Raw genomic sequence first — 27,236 nt, forward strand, 5'->3', positions numbered from 1 at the left:
TAGTTTACCTAGGTAAATCAGGAGCAGTAATGCATTACTGGGAGCTACCTGGGGATTGCTGGCTACACACACATGTCTCTTGTCATTGGCTAGTTTACCTAGGTAAACCAGGAGCAGTAATGCATTACTGGGAGCTACCTGGAGATTGCTGGCTACACACACATGTCTCTTGTCATTGGCTAGTTTACCTAGGTAGACGCAGGAGCAGTAATGCACTACTGGGAGTTAGCTGGGGATTGCTGGCTACACACACATGTCTCTTGTCATTGGCTAGTTTACCTAAGTAGACTCAGGAGCAGTAATGCACTACTGGGAGCTAGCTGTGGATTGCTGGCTACACACATGTCTCTTGTCATTGGCTAGTTTACCTAGGTAGGCTCAGGAGCAGTAATGCACTACTGGGAGATAGCTGGGGATTGCTGGCTACACACACATGTCTCTTGTCATTGGCTAGTTTACCTAAGTAGACTCAGGAGCAGTAATGCACTACTGGGAGCTAGCTGTGGATTGCTGGCTACACACATGTCTCTTGTCATTGGCTAGTTTACCTAGGTAGGCTCAGGAGCAGTAATGCACTACTGGGAGCTAGCTGGGGATTGCTGGCTACACACACATGTCTCTTGTCATTGGCTAGTTTACCTAGGTAGGCTCAGGAGCAGTAATGCACTACTGGGAGCTAGCTGGGGATTGCTGGCTACACACGTATGCCTCATGTCATTGGTCTGGCAGTTTACCTACCCATTTGCAGGGGTTAAACACACAGAGCATTTTACTTTGCACTATAGTTTGTATTTATTGGATTTGAGAATTGTCTATAATGTTCAGTGTTACCCTTTAGACAGTCAGTGTTACCCTTTAGACAGTCAGTGTTACCCTTTAGACAGTCAGTGTTACCCTTTAGATAGTCAGTGTTACCCTTTAGACAGTCAGTGTTACCCTTTAGATAGTCAGTGTTACCCTTTAGACAGTCAGTGTTACCCTTTAGACAGTCAATGTTACCCTTTAGACAGTCAGTGTTACCCTTTAGATAGTCAGTGTTACCCTTTAGACAGTCAGTGTTACCCTTTAGATAGTCAGTGTTACCCTTTAGACAGTCAGTGTTACCCTTTAGACAGTCAGTGTTACCCATTAGACAGTCAGTGTTACCCTTTAGACAGTCAGTGTTACCCTTTAGACAGTCAGTGTTACCCATTAGACAGTCAGTGTTACCCTTTAGACAGTCAGTGTTACCCATTAGACAGTCAGTGTTACCCTTTAGACAGTCAGTGTTACCCTTTAGACAGTCAGTGTTACCATTTAGATAGTCAGTGTTACCCTTTAGACAGTCAGTGTTACCCTTTAGATAGTCAGTGTTACCCTTTAGACAGTCAGTGTTACCCTTTAGAAAGTCAGTGTTACCCTTTAGACAGTCAGTGTTACCCTTTAGATAGTCAGTGTTACCCTTTAGAGAGTCAGTGTTACCCTTTAGATAGTCAGTGTTACCCTTTAGACAGTCAGTGTTACCCTTTAGATAGTCAGTGTTACCCTTTAGACAGTCAGTGTTACCCTTTAGACAGTCAGTGTTACCCTTTAGATAGTCAGTGTTACCCTTTAGATAGTGTTACCCTTTAGACAGTCAGTGTTACCCTTTAGACAGTCAGTGTTACCCTTTAGATAGTCAGTGTTACCCTTTAGACAGTCAGTGTTACCCTTTAGATAGTCAGTGTTACCCTTTAGACAGTCAGTGTTACCCTTTAGACAGTCAGTGTTACCCTTTAGATAGTCAGTGTTACCCTTTAGACAGTCAGTGTTACCCTTTAGACAGTCAGTGTTACCCTTTAGACAGTCAGTGTTACCCTTTAGATAGTCAGTGTTACCCTTTAGACAGTCAGTGTTACCCTTTAGATAGTCAGTGTTACCCTTTAGACAGTCAGTGTTACCCTTTAGACAGTCAGTGTTACCCTTTAGATAGTGTTACCCTTTAGACAGTCAGTGTTACCCTTTAGACAGTCAGTGTTACCCTTTAGACAGTCAGTGTTACCCTTTAGATAGTCAGTGTTACCCTTTAGACAGTCAGTGTTACCCTTTAGATAGTCAGTGTTACCCTTTAGACAGTCAGTGTTACCCTTTAGACAGTCAGTGTTACCCTTTAGATAGTCAGTGTTACCCTTTAGACATTCAGTGTTACCCTTTAGACAGTCAGTGTTACCCTTTAGACAGTTGTAAGGCACCCAGTGCTGGCTGTGAATGACTTCACTAATCTAATAGATTGACTTTACCTCTTGGTGGGATATCTGCCCCTTGTGTACTAATGCTAGTGAATAGGGAATGTGTTATGTATCTTTGTGACATCGCTTCTCTTCTGCATTTCAATCCCATGATCCTTCACTAGCAACTGTAATTTGTTATCAAAACTATTAATCTGCATACATTCATTAAACTCAGTTACTTCTTCCCAATGTTCAATTATGCTTATATTCCATTCACTCAGTTAATTTTATGATTCTGTTTGTTTTTCTGCGTTTTATTGCGTCATTTATAACACAGATGCTGCGAAAAAAACACAGGGGTATCGGCATCACTCAAATAGTGACATTGAATGAAAAATAATAATACGCACTTAAACTAATCATGCAGGTTCACTGTGGTATTTATTTGTCATTTTTATTCTGTAATGGTTTCTTAAAGAAACATAATTATCACATGCAGTTACTTATGCTAGATAATTGACAGAGCAAATGATTTATCGGCAGCTATTTAACACTCATCCTCGTTTACATAGTATCTTTTTTCTAGATTAGATCTTAATAAATATCAGGTATTGTTTACTATTATTGGTGCACATCAAAATCAATGGGAACCACTAAATGACTATTTGTACCGCATTTACATAGCACAAAAGATCTTTTTACCCCACCATAATATACATCTTACAAAAGGAGACAGCAAGGCACAATAGCGTGAAAAAATGTTAGAATAAAATATTGTCATGCTTTTTTCATTAAAGGGACAGTCAAGTCAAAATTCAACTTTCATGATTCAGATACGACATGCAATTTTTAAACAACTCTTCAATTTACTTTTATCAATCATCAAATCTTGCTTTGTTCGCTTGGTATTCTTTATTGAAAGATAAACCTAGATAGGCTCGTAGGCTAATTTCTAAGCCTTTGAAGACCGCCTCTTATCTCATGCATTTTGACAGTTTTCACAGTTAGACAGTGCTAGTTCTTGTGTGCCATTTCTATATACCATTGTGCTCACACCTGTGGGGTTATTTAAGTATTTAAGAGTCATCACTGATTGGCTAAAATGCAAGTCTGTAAAAAATAACTGAAATAAGCGGGCTGTCTGCGGAGGCTTAGATACAAGGCAATCACAGAGGTAAAAAGTGTATTAAAAGTGTATTAATATAACAGTGTTGGTTATGCAAAAAATGGGGAATAGGTAATAAAGGGATTATCTATTTTTATTAACATTAACAATTTTCAAGTAGACTGTCCCTTTAAGGGCCCAATAAGCTAAAGGTCTCTTGGCTGGCAAGATTATTTATGAATGCTCGCCAGTATTTCTATTTCCCAGGTAGAATGATTTTTTTACACTAAAAACAGGGTGTCTTGCTAAGGGGCGAATGTTGCATTTTCTTATGGGAATGAGATGCATACATTACAAAAGTGCGCAATAAAAATCATAATTTAAGAAAGATACAAAATTAATAATTGAACCATTCACACAAAAATATGCACAAAAAATTGTATTGTTAAGGTGCATCAAAAATCGAAACAAATTTGTATGTAAATTACACAGGAATAAGCCGTTAAATATGCACAGCATAAGCCATCACTTAGAAATTCATACTTATAAGTACAAAATACAAAGAATAATTGTTTTATCATAAAATGGGCTGAACACGGCAAACTAACATTATTTTCCAAAAGTATTTGATCTGCTGAAAAAAAAAAAACAAGGTATGATTTCTCCGCACCAAATTTGGTGTTGAAACAAGAGTATAAAAAGTGTTTTAATACAAGGCTGTGAAATGGTTAAATAATTCACAATTTTCATATAAACATTACTAGGAGCGTAGCACATAGTGTCACATAATACTGTTTTCATATTAATCTACACTAATTTTGTAACAGTTTTGAGAGAGAGTGTCTCACACTTCCAAATAAAAAGATACATTTCATGTACATGTAACAAGAAAGGATAAGTAGTCAAAAAAGTATCAGAAAAAAAACCCTTATGGTCAGTAGACACTGTTAGTTAAAGGGACACTGAACCCAATTTTTTTCTTTCATGATTTAGATAGAGCATGCACTTTTAAGCAACTTTCTAATTTACTTCTATTATCAATTTTTCTTCGTTCTCATGCTATCTTTATTTGAAAAAGAAGGCATCTAAGCTAAGGAGACAGATCATGTTTGGTTCAGAACCATGGACAGCACTTGTTTATAGGTGCTGTCCAATCAGCAAGGACAACTCAGGTTGTTCACCAAAAATGGGCCGGCATCTAAACTTACATTTTTGCTTTTCAAATAAAGATACCAAGCGATTGAAGACAATTTGATTATAGGAGTAAATTAGAAAGTTGCTTAAAATTGCATGCTCTATCTGAATCACGGAAGAAAATTTTTGGGTTCAGTGTCCCTTTAAGGTGCTAATGAACAGCTGCTGAATCAAATAAAATAATTAAGTATGAATAAGAAAATAATAAGAAAACCAGGTCTCACCAATGTAATGTTGACTTCCAGAAGGGCAACAAGATACCCATTTTTTGTATCCTTTCAATTATTAAGGGGTTTGTGAAGGTTAGGAGCGGCATGGGTTAGGGTAGGTTAGGCGCTGCATGGGTTAGGGAAGGTTAGGCGCTGCATGGGTTAGGGAAGGTTAGGAGCGGCATGGGTTAGGGAAGGTTAGGAGCGGCATGGGTTAGGGAAGGTTAGGAGCGGCATGGGTTAGGGAAGGTTAGGAGCTGCATAGGTTAGGGAAGGTTAGGAGCGGCATGGGTTAGGGAAGGTTAGGAGCTGCATAGGTTAGGGAAGGTTAGGAGCGGCATGGGTTAGGGAAGGTTAGGAGCTGCATAGGTTAGGGAAGGTTAGGAGCGGCATGGGTTAGGGAAGGTTAGGCGCTGCATGGGTTAGGGAAGGTTAGGCGCTGCATGGGTTTGTGAAGGTTAGGAGCGGCATGGGTTAGGGTAGGTTAGGCGCTGCATGGGTTAGGGAAGGTTAGGCGCTGCATGGGTTAGGGAAGGTTAGGAGCGGCATGGGTTAGGGAAGGTTAGGAGCGGCATGGGTTAGGGAAGGTTAGGAGCGGCATGGGTTAGGGAAGGTTAGGAGCTGCATAGGTTAGGGAAGGTTAGGAGCGGCATGGGTTAGGGAAGGTTAGGCGCTGCATGGGTTAGGGAAGGTTAGGCGCTGCATGGGTTAGGGAAGGTTAGGAGCTGCATGGGTTAGGGAAGGTTAGGAGCATTATTTGCATGGATTTTGTTTATGGGTTAGGGTTAGGCAAAGCAGTGTGTTGCATTGAGGCATCCAAGGAGTTAAGATGAGTTGTATCATTATTCTCACGTGGCATTGTTGCTTGTGACAATCCAGCGTCACCATCTTAACAACTGCATCATTTTTTTGCATTGATGTCATATACATTACATTTTGAGGAAGACATAGAACCATATTTTTATAACTATTACATTTTTCTTGGTGTGTATATAGCCTTTAAAGGCCATTTAAATTCAAAGTTATCTTCAAACACATTTTAGCACTGACTTGAACAGGTGACAAAGAGTTCATACAGTATACGTAAATATTTCTAGTTTGGCTGATCTTGTCATGAAAAAGCTACAAAGGTCATGCAGTGTATTGGCCAAGTTAAAGGGACAATAATAGTAGGGGTTGATGTAACTTAGCGTTCTGTGTAGAATTAGGTAACATTAGGATAGCTGTACCTGTGAACAAAATGAAAGGAAATAAAAGATTTAACCTTTATTTAAGATTTAAAGTTTATTTACCTTACCCACATCCTCTTCTGTGTCATGGGCTCACTGTCTGTCACCTGATCTCGCTATTAAACTGTTTAGTTCAGTCGCGCACTGGGCCTGCTGGAATTTAACAACAAGCAGGTGACGACATTTAATAAAATAAAATCTGCAGAGCAGCAGAGGATAACGATCAAGGTCTGAAAAGTAAACTTTGAGGGGTTAAATCTTTAATTTATGTGACATTAAAGGGATATTCCAACCCACAATTTGAATCCACATGGGTGCACTTCAGTTTTGAATAGAAGCATTTTTGTAATATACATGTAACAGCAAAATGCTTCTAATGCAAGCTGTAGCTGTTTAAAATGTGTATTTAAGTATGCGCCGTGCACCAGCATTTTAAACACAGCTTTTGCTCAGAGAGCCTCAGGTTCTTGTATAATCTGGTAATGACTCAATTTGTTAATTGCTGACATGATAGCACCCCACTGGTGCTCTGAGCAGCTGCAGTATTTAAAATGCTGGTGCACTGAGAATACCTAGCTATGCTTCACGTGCACGTTCAGACAAACATGTTAACATTACACTACTACAACAGTGATAACTTTTACTAGAAGCATTTTTGCCAAAACAGGTATATTGCAAATATGTTTCTATTTAACCCCTTAGTGACCAGAGCACTTTTCCATTTGTTGACCGTTTGGGACCAAGGCTATTTTTACATTTCTGCGGTGTTTGTGTTTAGCTATAATTTTCCTCTTACTCATTTACTGTACCCACACATATTATATACCGTTTTTCTCGCCATTAAATGGACTTTCTAAGGATACCATTATTTTCATCATATCTTATCATTTACTATTAACAAATTATAAAATAAGAGGAAAAAATGGAAAAAAAACATTTTTTTCAAACTTTGATCCCCAAAATCTGTTGCACATCTACAACCACCAAAAAACACCCATGCTAAATAGTTTCTAAATTTTGTCCTGAGTTTAGAAATACCCAATGTTTACATGTTCTTTGCTTTTTTTGCAAGTTATAGGGCACTAAATAAAAGTAGCACTTTGCTATTTCCAAACCACTTTTTTTCAAAATTAGCGCTAGTTACACTGGGACACTGATATCTTTCAGGAATCCCTGAATATCCCTTGACATGTATATATATATTTTTAGAAGACATCCCAAAGTATTGATCTAGGCCCATTTTGGTATATTTCATGCCACCATTTCACCGCCAAATGCGATCAAATAAAAAAAAAAGTTCACTTTTTCACAAATTTTTTCACAAACTTTAGGTTTCTCACTGAAATTATTTACAAACAGCTTGTGCAATTATTGCACAAATGGTTTTAAATGCTTCTCTGGGATCCCCTTTGTTCAGAAATAGCAGACATATATGGCTTTTACGTTGCTTTTTGGTAATTCGAAGGCCGCTAAATGCCACTGCGCACCACACGTGTATTATGCACAGCAGTGAAGGGGTTAATTAGGGAGCATGTAGGGAGCTTGTAGGGTTAATTTTAGCTTTAGTGTAGTGTAGTAAACAACCCCAAGTATTGATCTAGGCCCATTTTGGTATATTTCATGCCACCATTTCACCGCCAAATGCGATCAAATTAAAAAAAACTTTAAATATTTCACAATTTTAGGTTTCTCACTGAAATTATTTATAAACAGCTTGTGCAATTATGGCACAAATTATTGTAAATGCTTCTCTGGGATCCCCTTTGTTCAGAAATAGCAGACATATATGTCTTTAGCGTTGCTTTTTGGTAGTTAGAAGGTCGCTAAATGCCGCTGCGCATCACACGTATATTATGTCTAGCAGTGAAGGAGTTAATTAGGTAGCTTGTAGGGAGCTTGCAGGGTTAATTTTAGCTTTAGTGTAGAGATCAGCCTCCCACCTGACACATCCCACCCCCTGATCCCTCCCAAACAGCTCCCTTCCCTCCCCCACCCGACAATTGTCCCCGCCATCTTAAGTACTGGCAGAAAGTCTGCCAGTACTAAAATAAAAGTTTTTGGGGGGGTTTTAGGTTTAAAAAAAAAAAAAAATGTGTCTGCTGTGTAGGACCCCCCTTAGCCCCCAACCTCCCTGATCCCCCCCAAAACAGCTCTTTAACCCCCCCCCCTCTGCCTTTATTGTGCAGCTATCTGCCAGTACCCAGTTTGAAAAATAATATTGCATTTTAATTTTTTTATTTTATTAAAAATGTTCTTTATTTCTGTAGTGTAGCTGCCCCCCCTCAACATCCAACCCCCCACCCTCTCCCAGATGCATTGATTTTCAAATCCCACCCTCCCCAGTCCTCTCTCCCACCCTCCAGATCTACAGCATATTGATGCTGAAACAGATCTCACGTGCACGCGCGTGCACGGCTCTCGTGCAAGCGCGCGCACCCGCATAAGATCCCTCCCCCCTCCTCCACCAATGACTGCCCACCCGCCTCCCTGGATGAGCTCCCACCCACCAACGATAACGGCCATCGATAGCCGATGCAGAGAGGGCCACAGAGTGGCTCTCTCTGCATCGGATGGCTAAAAACAGTTATTGCAGGATGCCTCAATATTGAGGCATCACTGCAATAACATGAAAGCAGCTGGAAGCTATCAGGATCGCTTCCACTGCTTTCAAAGACCAACGACGTATGGGGTACGTCCTTGGTCATTAACTGCATTTTTTTGCAGGACGTACCCCATACGTCGTTGGTCGTTAAGGGGTTAAAGATTTAATTCATGCAGGTGCATTTAAATTTTGACCAAAATGTCCCTTTAATTCCAACGTTTACTGTCCCGTTAATTCTGCTGTTAATGAAGGCTGAGACCAGCAGGTCATGTTAATTTAAGATGTGTCTATTTTTATTTAGTAGAGAAATAGTTGTGTGTAAACATATAGTAGTGCACATATGAGACTGTGATTGGCTAAGGGCTGTTACATAATACAAGGGCAGAGAACTGCCTGTATCCCTCACTGTATTTGTACTTACCTCTAATGGAAGGCTTTGCAATGAAACAACCACTCTTCGTTATGCAAATTACTCCTGAACCTGCTACCCTCCATCATCATGACCTCTTGTTCTAGCGTTGCACTCTTTGTGTAAGATGCTTCATCTTTAGCTTCATTAAATCCTTTCATAAATCTGAAGGTTTCTATAACATCACCTCTCTCCATTGTCTCCTCTAAGCTCTGCATATTAAAGGGACAACTAAAGTCAAAATCAAACTTTCATGATTCAGATAGAGAATTCAAAGAGACTTAGCAATTTACTTCTATTATAAAGTTGCTTAATTTTCTTAGTATCCTTTGTTGAAAAGCCTACCTATTGGAGCTAGCTGCTGATTGTCCGGGTGCACATACATGCCTCATGTCATTGGCTCACTTGATGAGCTCAGCTAGCTCTTAGTAGTGTATTGCTGCTTCTTCATCAAAGGATACCAAGAGAATGAAGCACATTTGATGACAAAAGCAAATTTAAAGTTGTTTACAATTGTATACTCTATCTGAATCATGAAAGACAAATGTTGGTTTTCATGTCCTTTTAATGATTTAAAGGTCCATAATACCCAATATCACCTGAACATCTCTATGTAAAAAAGAAAGCTATTTTACCTCAAAAGTTCCTCAGTAGCCACCTCCCATTGTAAAGGACTTCTAAACAGCAAATCAGTATGTCTGTCCCAGGTAGGGTTGCCTCCTTAAAATACAGAACACTTAGAATACAGTTACACATGCTGCAGGGTGTGCAGGGAGGAATATGAATACTGCTGTCCAGAAACACAATACAAGTTCCTCCCTGCACACCCTGTAGCATGTGTAACTCATAAGTGTCCAGGAAAACATGGCTGAGGTGGCAACCCTAGTCCCGGGACAAGTAAGGGAGTGAGCTTCGTGCACACTCATATTATTTCCCTATTCAGATTAAGGAAGTTTACTATGAAATCCTATAAGAGTTAAAGGGATACTAAACCCAATTGTTTTCTTTCATGATTCAGATAGAGCATGAGATTTTAAGCAACTTTCTAATTTACTCCTAATATCAATTATTCTTTGTTCTCATGCTATCTTGATTTGAAAAAGCAGGAATGTAAGCTTTAGAGCCAGCCCATTTTTTGTTCAGCACCTGGGTAGCACTTGCTGATTTGTGGCTAAATGTATCAAACCAATTAGCAAGAGCTACCCAGGTGCTGAACTAAAAATGGGCCGGCTCCTAACCTTTCATTACTGCTTTTTCAAATCAAGATAACATGAGAACAAAGAAAACTTGATAATAGGAGTAAATTAGAAAGTTACTTTAAATTGCATGCTTTATCTGAATCATGAAAGAAAACTTAGGGGGTTAGTATCCCCTTAATTGTTAATTTATTTAATTTATTTCATTATAGTTTAGTGTTAGGTGTTATTGTAACTTAGTTTAGGTTATATTTTACAGGTAAATTTGTCTTTATTTTAACTAGGTATTTATTAAGTAGTTAATAACTATTTAATAACTATTCTACCTAGTTAAAATAAATACAAACTTGCCTGTAAAATAAAAATAAACCCTAAGCTAGATACAATGTAACTATTAGTTATATTGTAGCTAGCTTAGGGTTTATTTTATAGGTAAGTATTTAGTTTTAAATAGGAATAATTTAGTTAATGATAGGAATTTTTATTTAGATTTAATTAAATTATATTTAAGTTAGGGGGTGTTAGGGTTAGGGTTAGACTTAGATTTAGGGGTTAATAACTTTAATATAGTGGTGGCGATGTTGGGGGCGGCAGATTAGGGGTTAATAAATGTAGGTAGGTTGCGGCAATGTTAGGGACGGCAGATTAGGGGTTAATAATATTTAACTATTTAATATTAAACTTAATATGTTTATTATAGTGGCGGCGACGTTGGGGGCAGCAGATTAGGGGTTAATAAGTACAGTACTGCTTTCAAATCAAGATAGCATGAGAACAAAGAAAACATGATAGTAGGAGTAAATTAGAAAGTTGCTTAAAATATCATGCTCTATCTGAATCATGAAAGAATAAAATTGGGTTTAGTATCCCTTTAAATAAATTATATTAAATTAGTACAAAAAAACCCAAAAACTAAATTACAGAAAATAATAAACAAATTACAGATATTTAAACTAATTACACCTAATCTAATAGCCCTATTAAAATAAAAAAGCACCCCCATAATAAAAAAAAACCCTAGCCTAAACTAAACTATCAATAGCCCTTAAAGGGCCTTTTGCGGGGCATTGCCCTAAAGAAATCAGCTCTTTTACCTGTAAAAAAAATACAAACAACCCCCCCCAACAGTAAAACCCACCACCCACACAACCAACCCCCCAAATAAAATACTATCTAAAAAAACCTAAGCTCCCCATTGCCCTGAAAAGAACATTTGGATGGGCATTGCCCTTAAAAGGGCAGTTAGCTCTTTTGCTGCCCAAACCCTAATCTAAAAAATAAAACCCACCTAATACACCCTTAAAAAAACCTAACAATAACCCCCTGAAGATCGACTTACTGTTCTGAAGACCGGACATCCATCCTCAAGGAAGCGGCAGAAGTCTTCATCCAAAGGGCTGAAGTCCTCAATGAAGCCGGGAGAAGTCTTCATCCAAGCCGGGTGAAGTGGTCCTCCAGACGGGCAGAAGTCTTCATCCAGACGGCATCTTCTATCTTCATCCATCCGACGTGGAGCGGCTCCATCTTCAAGACATCCGACGCGGAGCATCCTCTTCAAACAAAGTCTTTTTACTGAATGACGGTTCCTGTAAGTGACGTCATCCAAGATGGTGTCCCTTAGATTCCGATTGGCTGATAGAATTCTATCAGCCAATCGGAATTTAGGTAGAAAAAATCCTATTGGCTGATGCAATCAGCCAATAGGATTAAGCTTGCATTCTATTGGCTGTTCCAATCAGCCAATAGAATGCAAGCTCAATCCTATTGGCTGATTGGATCAGCCAATAGGATTGAACTTCAATCCTATTGGCTGATTGCATCAGCCAATAGGATCTTTCTACCTTAATTCCGATTGGCTGATAGAATTCTATCAGCCAATCTGAATCTAAGGGACGCCATCTTGGATGACATCACTTAAAGGAACCGTCATTCAGTAAGAAGACTTCGTTTGAAGAGGATGCTCCGCGTCGGATGTCTTGAAGATGGAGCCGCTCTGTGTCGGATGGATGAAGATAGAAGATGCCGTCTGGATTAAGACTTCTGCTCGTCTGGAGGACCACTTCACCCGGCTTGGATGAAGACTTCTCCCGGCTTCGTTGAGGACTTCGGCCCGGTTGGATAGTATTTAGATAGTATTTTATTTGGGGGGTTGGTTGTGTGGGTGGTTGGTTTTACTGTTGGGGGGGGGTTGTTTGTATTTTTTACAGGTAAAAGAGCTGATTACTTTGGGTCAATTCCCCACAAGAGGCCCTTTTAAGGGCTATTGATAGTTTAGGCTAGGGTTTTTTTTTCTTTTGGGGGGTCTTTTTTTTATTTTGATAGGACTATTAGATTAGGTGTAATTAGTTTAAATATCTTGTAATTTGTTTATTATTTTCTGTAATTTAGTGTTTTTTTAATTTAATTTAATTGATTTAATTGTTGTTAATTTATTTAATTTATTTAATTATAGTTTAGTGTTAGGTGTTATTGTAACTTAGGTTAGGTTTTATTTTACTGGTACTTTTGTATTTATTATAGCTAGGTAGTTATTAAATAGTTAATAACTATTTAATAACTATTCTACCTAGTTAAAATAAATACAAACTTGCCTGTAAAATAAAAATAAACCCTAAGCTAGATACAAATGTAACTGTTAGTTATATTGTAGCTAGCTTAGGGTTTATTTTATAGGTAAGTATTTAGTTTTACATAGTAATTATTTAGGTAATAATATAAATTTTTATTTAGATTTATTGTAATTATATTTAAGTTAGGGGGTGTTAGGGTTAGGGTTAGACTTAGGTTCAGGGGTTAATACATTTAGTATAGTGGCGGCGACGTTGGGGGCGGCAGATTAGGGGTTAATAAATGTAGGTAGGTGGCGGCGATGTTAGGGACGGCAGATTAGGGGTTAATAATATTTAACTAGTGTTTGCAAGGCGGGAGTGCGACGGTTTAGGGTTTAATATGTTTATTATAGTTGCGGCGATGTCCGGAGCGGCAGATTAGAGGTTAACATTTCTATTATAGTGTTTGCAATGCGGGGGGGCGGCCTCGGTTTAGGGGTTAACAGGTAGTTTATGGGTGTTTTTGTACTTTTTAACACTTTAGTTATGAGTTTTATGCTACAGCGTTGTACCATAAAACTCTGAACTACTGACTTTTAAATGCGTTAGGACTCTTGACTGGGTAAGGTGTACCGCTCACTTTTTGGCCTCCCAGGACAGACTCGTAATATCAGCGCTATGGAAGTCCCATAGAAAAAAGACTTTACGAAGTTTACGTAAGTCGTTTTGCGGTAAGGCCAAAGAAGTGTGCGGTGCCCCTAAACCTGCAAGACTCGTAATACCAGTGGGCGTAAAAAAGCAGCATTAGGACCTCTTAACGCTGCTTTTTTACCTTAACGTACAACTCGTAATCTAGCCGATAGTTTTGCAAAAAAAAGAGCCGTTCATACATACATAGCTATTGAAAGCCTGGTGGAATCTAGGTTTCTGGTTTCCACTATACTTAAAGGGACACTGAACCCAATTTTTTTCTTTCGTGATTCAGATAGAGCATGTAATTTTAAGCAACTTTCTAATTTACTCCTATTATCAAATCTTCTTCATTCTCTTGGTATCTTTATTTGAAATGCAAGAATGTAAGTTTAGATCCTGGCCCATTTTTGGTGAACAACCTGGGTTGTTCTTGCTGATTGGTGGATAAATTAACCCATCATTAAACAAGTGCTGTCCAGGGTATGAAACAAAAATTGCTTAGATGCCTTCTTTTTCAAATAAAGATAGCAAGAGAATGAAGAAAAATTGATAATAGGAGTAAATTAGAAAGTTGCTTAAAGGGACAGTAAACACAAGAATTTGTGTTGTTTAAAAAGGTAGATAATCCCTTTATTACCCATTCCCCAATTTTGCATTACCAACACAGTTATAATAATATACTTTTTACCTCTGTGATTACCTTGTATCTATGCCTCTGCAAACTTCCCCCTTATTTCAGTTCTTTTGAAAGACATGCATTTTTAGCCAATCAGGGCTGACTCCTAGGAGCTTCACGTGCCTGAGCTCAATGTTATCTATATGAAACACATGAACTAACGCCCTCTAGTGGTGAAAAACTGCCAAAATGCTTTCCGGTTAGAGGCAAGGTCTAAGAAATTAGCACATGAACCTCCTAGATTTAGCTTTCAACTAAGAATACCAAGAGAAAATTGGTGATAAAAGTAAATTGGAAAGTTGTTTAAAATTACATGCCCTATTTAAATCATGAAATATTTTTTTTACTTTACTGTCCCTTTAAAAATATTGCATGCTCTAACTGAATCATGAAATAAAATTATTTGGGTTTAGTGTCCCTTTAAAGGGATAGTCAAGTCAAAATTAAACTGTCATGATTCAGATAGGGCATGTAATTTTAAACAACTTTCTAATTTACTTTTATTGTCAAATTTGCTTTGTTCTCTTGGAATTCTTTATTGAAAGCTAAACCTAGGTAGGCTCATAAACTGATTTCAAAGCCCTTGAAAGCTGCCTCTTATATCAGTGCATTTTTCGCAGTTAGACAGTGCTAGTTCACGTTTGCCATATAGATAATATTGTGCTCACTCCTGTGGAGTTATTTATGTATCAGCCCTGTTTGGCTAAAATACAAGTTTGTCAAAAGAACTGAAATAAGGGGACAGTCTGCAGAGGCTTAGATACAAGGTAATCACAGAGGTAAACAGTGTATTAATATAACTGAGTTAAGGGGCAGTCAGCAGAGGCTTTGATACAAGGTAATTACAGAGGTAAAAAGTATATTAATATAACTGAGATAAGGGGGTAGTCTGCAGAGGCTTAGATACAAGGTAATCACAGAGGTAAAAAGTGTATTAATATAACTGAGATAACGGGCAGTATGCAGAGGCTTAGATACAAGGTAATCACATAGGTAAAAAGTGTATTAATATAACTGAGATAAGGGGCAGTCTGCAGAAGCTTAGATACAAGGTAATCACAGAGGCAAACAGTATATTAATATAACTGAGATAAGGGGCAGTCTGCAGAGGCTTAGATACAAGGTAATTACAGAGGTAAAAAGTATATTAATATAACTGAGATAATGAGGCAGTCTGCAGAGGCTTAGATACAAGTTAATCACAGAGTTAAAAAGTGTATTAATATAACTGAGATAAGGGGCAGTCTGCAGAGGCTTAGATACAAGGTAATCACAGAGGTAAAACGTGTATTAATATAACTGAGATAAGGGGCAGTCTGCAGAGGCTTAGATACAAGGTAATCACATAGGTAAACAGTGTATTAATATAACTGAGATAAGGGACAGTCTGCAGAAGCTTAGATACAAGGTAATCACAGAGGTAAACAGTATTTTAATAAAACTGAGATAAGGGGCAGTCTGCAGAAGCTTAGATACAAGGTAATTACAGAGGCAAACAGTATATTAATATAACTGAGATAAGGGGCAGTCTGCAGAGGCTTAGATACAAGGTAATTACAGAGGTAAAAAGTATATTAATATAACTGAGATAATGAGGCAGTCTGCAGAGGCTTAGATACAAGTTAATCACAGAGTTAAAAAGTGTATTAATATAACTGAGATAAGGGGCAGTCTGCAGAGGCTTAGATACAAGGTAATCACAGAAGTAAAACGTGTATTAATATAACCGAGATAAGGGGCAGTCTGCAGAGGCTTAGATACAAGGTAATCACATAGGTAAACAGTGTATTAATATAACTGAGATAAGGGGCAGTCTGCAGAAGCTTAGATACAAGGTAATCACAGAGGTAAACAGTATTTTAATATAACTGAGATAAGGGGCAGTCTGCAGAAGCTTAGATACAAGGTAATTACAGAGGTAAAAAGTATATTAATATAACTGAGATAATGAGGCAGTCTGCAGAGGCTTAGATACAAGTTAATCACAGAGTTAAAAAGTGTATTAATATAACTGAGATAAGGGGCAGTCTGCAGAGGCTTAGATACAAGGTAATCACAGAGGTAAAACGTGTATTAATATAACTGAGATAAGGGGCAGTCTGCAGAGGCTTAGATACAAGGTAATCACAGAGGTAAAACGTGTATTAATATAACTGAGATAAGGGGCAGTCTGCAGAGGCTTAGATACAAGGTAATCACAGAGGTAAAAGTGTATTAATATAACTGAGATAAGGGACAGTCTGCAGGGGATTAGATACAAGGTAATCACAGAGGTAAAAAGTGTATTAATATAATAGTGTTGGTTATGCAAAACTGAGGATTATCTATCTTTTTAAACAATAAAAAAATAGACTGTCCCTTTAAATATGATGATGTCACAGCTTCTTTGGAGGGAATGGAACAAAATAGTTTTCAGAGGTATTTTCAGCAAACACATCTAACATTAATAAGGTGTTACATTGCACTGCTGCTTTATATTCCTTTATAAAACATTTTATTGAGAGATTACTTCTGAATTTACCTTTCCTGTAACTTACTCTGTGTTAGCAACAACAATCAGTGGCGTTTTTTCATCTGTAACTTGCTACAATCCCTGGGATGCGTTTGGGATTCAGAGCGAATGATTAAAAACTAAACAAGTTAAATTCATAATATGAGATACATTTTTTAGTTTATTGAATTCTTTGCCTTTGCTGAAACATCTCCAGAACAAGTAAAAACACACACTTCTTGCTGACAGGCTTGTGCACAGTGCAGGAATACAAAACTACTAATGACAATTCATTTACAACAAATAACTGATCTTATCTCTTACATATATTTGTTCTGTTACAGATATGGAAGATTATTACTTTTTATAATGCAAAATAAGCATTCTGTATGGGATCTTTCAACACTAATTTGCAGATAATCTAAATTACAGGGACGCTGGCGCGCAAAATTAATTAAGAGAATTACAATTTGTTCCAGGCATATGAAACGGATATGAAAGGAAATCCTAAAACTTATAGTTCATAGATTTTAAAGAACTGTCCTAGTGTAAATTATTCTGGCAGGGGAATCTGCAGGAAATATTCCAGGGGGAGTTTAAAACAAATAATATTGTTGGCAGCATGTTCAGTGGGACAGAGAGTTGCTTGTTGTGAACTGGCTCACTGGCATAAAATAGGCACTCAAGTTGAGGCTTATGCTTAGATGTAAGGAACAAAATTCCAAGGCCTCTAGTTATCAAAGTCTGGCGGACCTGATCCGACAGTGTGGATCAGGTCCGCCAGACCTCGCTGAATACGGCGACCAATACGCTTGCCGTATTCAGCATTACACCAGCAGCTCACAAGAGCTGCTGGTGCAACGCCGCCCCCTGCAGACTCCGCCACCAGCAGGGGGGTGCCAATCAACCCGATCGTACTCGATGGGTTTGATTTCCGGCGAGGTCTTTGTGACCGTTGCTTCATAACTGCTGTTTCTGGCGAGCCTGCAGGCTCGCCAGAAACACGGGGCATCAAGTTCTATACGGAGCTTGATAAATATGCCCCCAAGTGTGCATTTATTTATCCTCTATTAGGTCCCCTCCATAATAATGCCTTCGCACCTAGGCGCTGTCTACATTTCTGTGCACTTTGGTGCCATAGTGGAGCATACAGGTTGTGAGATAGTTTGTGGGAGGACATTGCAGCTGTAGGACTAGGGTGAGGGAGAGACGGGTAAAACCTTTACAAATCCCTGTTTATTTGACACAAACCATTATAACCTTGGATTCTGTTTTTATCAAAAATGTAATTCCCTTTATAAGCAATTTATTGTATTGGTAGTCACTTCCTCTTAAGGTTACGGGTTCCACACTTTTCAGAGGTTAAACACATAGGGCCCAGATTAAGAGTGAAGCGCAAATTAACGCTTCCGCTTGAGTAAGCTTTTTGCGCTGTGCTCATATTACGAGTTGAAAGTAAACTGTTTTTGCTCTCTCATGCAAACCTAATCGCATGTTCTCATTTGCGCTAACCTGGCATGAAAATATGAATATTTCACATTCCAATGTTATTCACATACAAGAATATGTTCTATTTATTCATAAATGCATATTTCTACTTATATCTGATGTTTTTGTGGTACTATATATATATATTTATATACTTGCCCATAATCCATCCAGCCCTGTTCTCACTCTGCCCAGTGGTTGTAGAGACTTTGTTCACAAACAGCCTCAGATAGCAGCTGGGAAATAACGGGGGTACTGCTGTTTATGTGTTCTGGTGCCAGTCATGGGAGCATACATAAATAGTGTGTACCCTCTGTGCACATTAACAGCCCAGTGGGTGCATCAAGGTCATGCACCAATCAATGGATTTAAACACTCTGAGGTTGGTACCTTAGCAATGGGGGGGGGCATGTAAACAGCACTCATTTTGAAGTAAAGAAAATAAAAACAAAAGCAAATACACCTAGATTACAAGTTTTGTGCTATAGAGGGTGCAAAACGAAAGCAAAAAAAGTTGCGTTATTTCGCCCCCCCATAGCGCTGCCATAACAAGTTTTTGAAAAGCCTCCTTGTGCGTGCGATATGGTGGTGATGAGCTCCATACCACACATAATCCAAGCGCTGCTTTGATGTGCTCGTGCACACTTTCCCCATATATATCAATAGGGAGAGAGTGTAAGAAGAAAAACTAACACCTGCGATTGTGGAATGAAAAGCTCCGTAACGCAACCCCATTGATGTCTATGGGGAAAAAACCATAAACCCCAAGTCTACACCCATAATCTGCCACCTCCGACATCCCTGACACCAAAATAAATTTACTAACCCCTATACTGCCGCTCCTGACATCGCCGCCACTATAATAAAGTTATTAACCCCTATTCCCCGGCACCCCAACATCGCACACACTATAATAAAGATATTAACCCCTATCCTGCCGCACCTCAACATCACAGCCACTAAATAAAGTTATTAACCTCTAAACCTCTGGCCTCCCACATCACTGCCACTAAATAAACCTATTAACCCCTAAACCGACAGCCCCCCACATAGCAAAAAAACTAAATTAAACTATTAACCCCTAAACAAGCCCCTAACTTTAAATTAAAATTACAAGATCCCTATCTTAAAATAAAATAAATAAAAACTTACCTGGGAAATTAAAAAAAAACTAAGTTTAAACTAAAAATTAAAACAATTATCAATTAAATAAATTAAATTACACATTAAAAAACCTAACACTACTAAAAAACTCTACAATTACATAAAATAAAAAATACTAAATTACAAAAAATAACGCAACAAAATTATCCAAAATAAAAACAATTACACTTAATCTAAAAGCCCTATAAAAATAAAAAAGTCCCCCCAAAATAAAAAAAAACCTAGCCTACAATAAACCACCAATAGCACTTAAAAGGGCCTTTTGTAGGGCATTGTCCTAAAGAAATCAGCTCTTTTACCTGAAAAAAATACAAAGACCCCCCAACAGTAAAACCCACCACCCAACCAACCCCCCCCAAAATAAAAAACACCCAAACCCTAACAACACCTAAACGCTAATCTAAAAAAAAAACCACCCCAAAAAAGTATAAAAAACCTAACACTAACCCCCGACAATCCACTTACAGTTTATGAAGTCCGGACATCCAGGCGGTGAGGTCTTCATCCATCCATGCGGCGTCTTCTATCTTAATCCAGATGGCATCTTCTATCTTCATCCCGGCTGCGCGGAGTGGGTCCATCCTGAAGACATCTGGCGTGGAGCATCCTCTTCACACGGTCGCCACCGTATACTGAATTTTCAATGCAAGGGAGCCTTTCCAAAATGGCGTCCCTTCCATTCCTATTGGCTGATTTGATTTTTGAAATAGGATGAGAGCTACTGAAATTCTATTGGCTGTTCAAATCAGCCAATAGGATGAGAGCTACTGAAATTCGATTGGCTATTTAATTCAGCCAATAGAATTTCAGTAGCTCTCCTCCTATTGGCTAATTTGAACACATTTTTTTTGAGTACGGGACTGATATTGCGTTACAGACTAAAATGCTTGCGGTACAGATATACCGACAAGACTTGGTTGCGTTACTGTTTTAATGCTGAAATGGCCATTTTTTCATCGTTAAAACACAAACGCAAAACTTGTATTCTAGGTAGTATTTGGGGTTTATTGATATTAATTATGTATTTGATGTTGTTTAAGAAAGAAAGTTTTTTTTAATTAGGTCACTTCTGCCTTAGACAAATATTTCCCTCAGGGTCACCCAAGAGGAAGTGTTTAACTAGGGAAGACATTTCCAGGTATATGTGACCTATATAATAAACCATTTATATTTACTGATGTGTTTGGGTATTGTTGCTGTACTCTGTATATCAGCCATGTGTTTCACCAGCAGTGTAGTTATATTCAATCTTTGTCGTTTGTTTAGGTTTACCTATTTACAGACCATAAAATGACTGTAAGATTAGACACCACTTATAGACTCCGGCACCAGTCAAGCAGTCTATGAGCTAGATAGACACCCGTTCCTTAGGGGCTTCATTATAACTTGTGTATGATATTCCTTAAACAGTGCTTAATTTGCCTTCCTGACAATCTATAGTTGTTTTAGGGGCCCAGTACATGATATCTTGTATATAAAACGCAACACAGAAAAGTCCCAGTGCCACTTATGGGAACATAGATAGCTGATAACCCCTATGTGCACGTGGCTGATAGACAGCCCAGTGGGTACAGCACACTGAGGTTGGCACTGGGGTTATGCATACACTGGTGATCTCAAAGTTAAAATAAAAATACTAAAGCAAATTCATTAAGACAATATTGCTACTTAAAGGGACATGAGACCACAAATATTCCTTACATGATTTAGATAGAGCAGCCATTTTAACTTTCTAATTTACTACTATTATCAATTTTTCTTCGTTCTTGGAATTGTTTGTTGAAAAGCAGGAATGTATGCTTAGGAGCCAGCACTAGATGGCAGCAATAATTCCTGCCATGCAGTGTCCCAGAAGCCTACCTATGTATCTCATTAACAAATAATAACATGAGAACTAAGCAAATTTGACAAAAGAAGTAAATTGGAAACTTTTTTTCAAATTGTATTTTTAATTTGAATCATGAACGAAAAATGGTTTTGTTTCATGTCCCTTTAAGAGTGAGAAGTTCTTATATTTTAATCAGTAAAAAGTTAAAAACCCATCTTATTTACAAGATGTATTTTTAGAGATCGGCTTGGTTGCAAGTTAGGTCATTCATCAATGAATCTGTATTCATTTTTATGCAAATTTGCCTCCTTCCCTAATTGCAGTAAAATGTGTCTCTTAATGTCAGATCTCAGCAGTTCCTGTCTTTCTTTTTCATATGAACTGCAAGGGCTCTTAAAATCTATGTTTTATATAGAAATGTATCACTTTGTCATGATCTTCTTGATGACTTTAAATCTCAGATCCACCTACCACCTGGTGAGCGTTTATTAGCTAATTCCATCTTACAGTCAGCAGAATAATAAATCAGAACTTCTCCTTTTTATGTTTCTATAGAAATATGTAATGAAGATTTATGGCGTGTGCTTTTCCTTTGTAAAGTACATTTACTGAAGGCAGGTAGATTCTTTGCTTAATTAACATTTGAATTCTGCTGGGGTTTGTCTGTCCTAGATTTAATATAGGGAGGGGGAGGATACGCCAGCTACTGTATACTGCAGCTTGCAAACACTCACTACAGTATTTAGAAACAAGAAAACTGCAGCCAAGCCTGGCATCGCTGTCATTACAATGCAGACTCAGTCAGGGCTTTGGCATACGCAGCAGCGCCTTAAGGCAGATATTTTGTTTTTCATTTTAATTATGTTGCATCAAATGTATCCGTATTGTTTTGGGTGCACAGTCAATCACTGACAAACACTCTACTCCAATGTTAATTCAGACATTATTTATTATTATTCTTTATAAAGTGCCAACAGATTCCGCAGCGCTGAATATTACTATATATATAAATTACTATATTACTATAAAGTAGTCTGTAGTATCACAAAGGGACGATAATCTAAAGTTCTCTGCTCAGGTGACATTTTCTCAGTACTGTGGGGCCCATCAAGTGATTTTATAAAAGCTTGAGAGATGTTTATCTCACTATGCAGGCTCTGTATGTGAAGTTGGAACACATATATTACAATATAAAAAAAACCATAGATGTTGCGTGATTTCTCTTCAAGCTGGCAAGTTTTGGATCATCAAGCCCAAAGTATCTGGGACTTCCAACCCGGCCCAGGATTACCATCTAGAAGCTACCACCATCAGCCTAGGCTTACCCTGTACAGCACCATACATCTGAGGCTTCTAACCCCAGCCCAGGTTTACCATCTAGAGGCTACCACCATAAGCCTAGGTTTAACCTCTACAGCACCAAACATCTGAGGCTTCCAACCCTGGCCCAGGTTTACCATCTAGAGGCTACTACCATAAGCCTAACCTGGCATTGGCTAATTAGTTAGAGGTGGAGTTTGGATAACCAATAACATTTTAGGCAGTACTTTTTAAACCGAAGTGTATTACAAAATGACAGGCTATGACTACGGCTATATGCTGAAACGCGTAAGCCAATTTTTCTACACTTGATCTAACTAATTACAGGGTACTGCTGTCCTGTAACATTTTTTAACTTTTTGGAATAAAGAATTTTGTTTTACCTAACGGCGTTGGTGCTCTCTTGTTCTTTGAAAATTACCCTGTACAGCACCATACATCTGAGGCTTCTAACCCCAGCCCAGGTTTACCATCTAGAGGCTACCACCATAAGCCTAGGTTTACCCTCTACAGCACCAAACATCTGAGGCTTCCAACTCTGGCCCAGGTTTACCATCTAGAGGCTACTACCATAAGCCTAACCTGGCATTGGGTAATTAGTTAGAGGTGGAGTTTGGATAACCAATAACATTTTAGGCAGTACTTTTTAAACCGAAGTGTATTACAAAATGACAGGCTATGACTACGGCTATATGCTGAAACGCGTAAGCCAATTTTTCTACACTTGATCTAACTAATTACAGGGTACTGCTGTCCTGTAACATTTTTTAACTTTTTGGAATAAAGAATTTTGTTTTACCTAACGGCGTTGGTGCTCTCTTGTTCTTTGAAAATTACCCTGTACAGCACCATACATCTGAGGCTTCTAACCCCAGCCCAGGTTTACCATCTAGAGGCTACCACCATAAGCCTAGGTTTACCCTCTACAGCACCAAACATCTGAGGCTTCCAACCCTGGCCCAGGTTTACCATCTAGAGGCTACTACCATAAGCCTAGGCTTACCATGTACAGCACCATACATCTGAAGCTTCCAACCCTGGTCCAGGTTTACCATCTAGAGGCTACCACCATCAGCCCAGGCTTACCCTCTACAGCACCATACGTATAAAGCTTCCAACCCTGGGCCAGGTTTACCATCTAGAGGCTACCACCATCAGCTTAGGTTTACCCTCTACAGAATCGTACATCTGAGGCTTCCAACACCAAGCCCAGGTTTACCATCTAGAGGCTACCACCATCAGCCTAAGGTTACACTCTACAGCACCATACATCTGAGGTTTCCAACCCAGGCCCAGGTTTAACATCTATAGGCTACCACCATCAGCCTAGGCTTACCCTCTACAGCACCATACGTATAAAGCTTCCAACCCTGGCAAGGTTTAACATCTAGAGGCTACCACCATCAGCTTAGGTTGACCCTCTGCAGAACCATACATCTGAGGCTTCCAACCCCCAGCCCAGGTTTAGCATCTAGAGGCTACCACCATCAGCCTAGGGATATACTATACAGCACCATACATCTGAAGCTTCCAACCCTGGTCCAGGTTTACCATCTAGAGGCTACCACCATCAGCCCAGGCTTACCCTCTACAGCACCATACGTATAAAGCTTCCAACCCTGGGCCAGGTTTACCATCTAGAGGCTACCACCATCAGCTTAGGTTTACCCTCTACAGAATCGTACATCTGAGGCTTCCAACACCCAGCCCAGGTTTACCATCTAGAGGCTACCACCATCAGCCTAAGGTTACACTCTACAGCACCATACATCTGAGGTTTCCAACCCAGGCCCAGGTTTAACATCTATAGGCTACCACCATCAGCCTAGGCTTACCCTCTACAGCACCATACGTATAAAGCTTCCAACCCTGGCAAGGTTTAACATCTAGAGGCTACCACCATCAGCTTAGGTTGACCCTCTGCAGAACCATACATCTGAGGCTTCCAACCCCCAGCCCAGGTTTACCATTTATAGGCTACCACCATCAGCCTAGGCTTACCCTCTACAGCACCATACGTATAAAGCTTCCAACCCTGGTCAAGGTTTACCATCTAGAGGCTACCACCATAAGCCTAGGCTTACCCTCTACAGTACCATATATCTAAGGCTTCCAGACCCGGCACAGGTTTACTATCTAGAGAGACTACCACCATCAGCCTAGGCTTACCCTTTTCAGCACCATACATCTGAAGCTTCCAACCCTGGTCCAGGTTTACCATCTAGAGGCTACCACCATCAGCCTAGGCTCACCCTCTATAGCACCATACATATGAAGCTTCCAACGCCTTCCCAGGTTTACCATCTAGAGGCTACCACCATCAGCCTAGGCTCACCCTCTACAGCACCATACATCTGAGGCTTCCAAACCAGGCCCAGATTTACCATATAGAGGCTGCCACTATCATCATAGGCTTACCCTCTAGAGGACCATACATACGAGGCTTCCAACCCTGGGGAAAGGTTTTCCATCTGGAAGATACCATCATCAGCCTAGGCTTACCCTCTACCGCACCATACATCTGAGGATTCCAACCTGGACCCAGGTTTACCATTTATAGGCTACCACCATCAGCCTAGGCTTACCCTCTACAGCACCATACGTATAAAGCTTCCAACCCTGGTCAAGGTTTACCATCTAGAGGCTACCACCATCAGCTTAGGTTTACCCTCTACAGAACCATACATCTGAGGCTTCCAACCCCCAACCCAGGTTTACCATCTAGAGGCTACCACCATAAGCCTAGGGATTAACTCTACAGCACTATACATCTGAGGTTTCCAACCCTGGCTCAGGTTTAACATCTAGAGGCTGCCACCATCAGCCTAGGCTTACCTTCTACAGCACCATACATATAAAGCTTTAAACCCTGCCCAGTTATACTTTCTAGAAGCTACCACCATCAGCCTAGGCTTACCCTCTACAGCACCATACAGGTGAGGCTTTCAGCCCCGGGCCAGGCTTACCATCTAGAGGCTACCACCATCCGCTTAGGCTTACTCTCTACCTAACTATACTTTTGAGGCTTCCAACCTGGGTCAGGTTTACCATCTAGAGTCTACCACCATCAGTTTATACATCCTCTATACCACCATGCTATCATCTGCTGCTTACAACCCTGACCCAGGTTTACCATCTACAACAGCCCTAGAACATAGATCATAGATCCCTCAGTGACTTGATACCACTGACCCGTAATTACCTTCTACATCAGCCTTAGAACACCATGCACCCATGTGAGTCTACCACTTTGACAAGCTTACTCTCTACAGTAACCCTAGTGCACCATTGTCTACTTGAGTCTACCATTACCAGCACATGCTTACCCTCTACAACAACCCTAGGGCATCATGTACCCATGCAAGTCTATAACCACCAGCCTAGGGTTACCCTGTTTAGTATCCCTAGAGCATCATGCACCTATATGAGGCTTACAGCACCAGCCCAGGCTTACCACATTCAACAGCCCTAGGGAATCTTGAACCTATATAAAGCTACAATCACCAGCCCAGAGCACTGTGAATCCTGCTGGCCTGGGCTTACCCTCTACATCAGCTTTAGGGTATCATGCACCCATATTAGATTACCACCACCAGTGGTCCAGTCTTACAAAAGCCATAAGGCACCATGTACCTGTCTGAGGCTACTACTACCAAAGCAGAATTTCTCTCTACGACAGCCCTGGGGCACAATGCATCAATCTAAGGCTGCTGGCACCCAGAACTTACCCTCTGCAGCAGCCTAGGGTACAATGCACCCAACTGAGGCTACTACACCAGCCCAGGCTTCACGTTGCTTTTAAATAGGTTACACAGAACTAAATAAAAACTCCACTACTCAAACAATATCAGACACACATTTTACTGCACTTTCCATATAAGTTTGTGTGACTTGTTGGGTGTTTTTTTCTTTTTTCCACTTTTCATGCTACATTGAAGTCTGTAGGGAATATGTTAACACAGTCGCAATATTCTAACCAGATTTTTTTTGCGCGTTGAGCTAGCTGGTAAGTGAAAACTTTTTACTTTCAACTTGTAATACATGTGTTACCCAACATGCGCAAAAGCTTACTTCAAGCTACCACTCTATTTATAATCTTACCCCTTAAGGACCAGACCATTTTTCAATTTCTTACCCTTAAGGACCAGAGCTATTTTTACATTTCTGCAGTGTTTGTGTTTAGCTGTAATTTTCCTCTTACTCACTTACTGTACCCAAACATATTATATACAATTTTTCTCGTCATTAAATGGACTTTCTAAAGATACCATTATTTTCATCATATCTTATAATTTACTATAATTTTTTATAAAATATGAGGAAAAAATGGAAAAAAACACACTTTTTCTAACTTTGACCCCCAAAATCTGTTACACATCTACAACCACCAAAAAACACCCATGCTAAATAGTTTCTAAATTTTGTCCTGAGTTTAGAAATATCCAATGTTTACATGTTCTTTGCTTTTTTTGCAAGTTATAGGGCAATAAGTACAAGTAGCACTTTGCTATTTACAAACTATTTTTTATTTAAAATTAGCGATAGTTACATTGTAACACTGATATCTGTCAGGAATACCTGAATATCCCTTGACATGTATATATATTTTTTTAGAAGAACACCCAAAGTATTGATCTATTCTGGTATATATCATGCCACCATTTCACCGCCAAATGTGATCAAATAAAAAAAAAGTTAACTTTTTCACAAACTTTAGGTTTCTCACTGAAATTATTTACAAACAGCTTGTGCTATTATGGCAAAATGGTTGTAAATGCTTCTCTGGGATCCCCTTTGTTCAGAAATAGCAGACATTTATGGCTTTGGCATTACTTTTTGGTAATTAGTAGGCCGCTAAATGCCGCTGCGCACCACACTTGTATAATGCCCAGCA

The 27,236-nt window shown here is 39.2% G+C and overlaps 1 protein-coding gene and 1 long non-coding RNA gene across 2 annotated transcripts in view; one reads left to right on the forward strand and one right to left on the reverse strand.

Annotated features, from left to right (window-relative positions):
- The window catches only part of LOC128644752 (uncharacterized), a 187,115-nt gene that overhangs the window by 105,088 nt on the left and 54,791 nt on the right, over positions 1 to 27,236 (reverse strand). The window lies entirely within an intron of this gene.
- Positions 1 to 27,236, forward strand: part of KCNH5 (potassium voltage-gated channel subfamily H member 5) — a 1,175,650-nt gene that overhangs the window by 25,451 nt on the left and 1,122,963 nt on the right. The gene's annotated exons all lie outside the window — the stretch shown is intronic.

Source organism: Bombina bombina, chromosome 1 (assembly GCF_027579735.1).
Source record: "Bombina bombina isolate aBomBom1 chromosome 1, aBomBom1.pri, whole genome shotgun sequence".
NCBI classification, from domain to species: domain Eukaryota; kingdom Metazoa; phylum Chordata; class Amphibia; order Anura; family Bombinatoridae; genus Bombina; species Bombina bombina.